Source organism: Penaeus monodon, chromosome 22 (assembly GCF_015228065.2).
Source record: "Penaeus monodon isolate SGIC_2016 chromosome 22, NSTDA_Pmon_1, whole genome shotgun sequence".
Classification (NCBI taxonomy): domain Eukaryota; kingdom Metazoa; phylum Arthropoda; class Malacostraca; order Decapoda; family Penaeidae; genus Penaeus; species Penaeus monodon.
This window is the reverse complement of record NC_051407.1, coordinates 42205726-42206127: the sequence shown is the minus strand read 5'-3', so window position 1 is coordinate 42206127 and position 402 is coordinate 42205726.

Here is a 402-nt window from a genome sequence, read left to right as displayed (position 1 = left end):
GACCACTTCGGTCCATTTTCCTACAGGCAAATGTTTGGTCCATTCTGCCAGATGCCTATTTTTAGTGATGCTCTTCTGATGTGAATTTTGACATCATCATGTCAAGAGCATATATTTAAAAAAAAACATGCAGTTAGTATGCAGTTACTATATATTTTCAAGTATCAAGAGCCAAGTCAACAATGTTGAGGCTTCAGAATAAAGTTTATCAGTATATCTTAATAAATGTAGTGACTGAATGATTTACATGAAAATTTATGGTAGGCATATCTTCAATTTACCTGTGATCAAAGTGTATCATAAAAATGCATACTTAATTATATGTAGTATAGTCAAGACAGCACTATCATCATAGTGTATGTAAATACAGTAACAAAAAAGAGTTATTATAATTTACTCTAC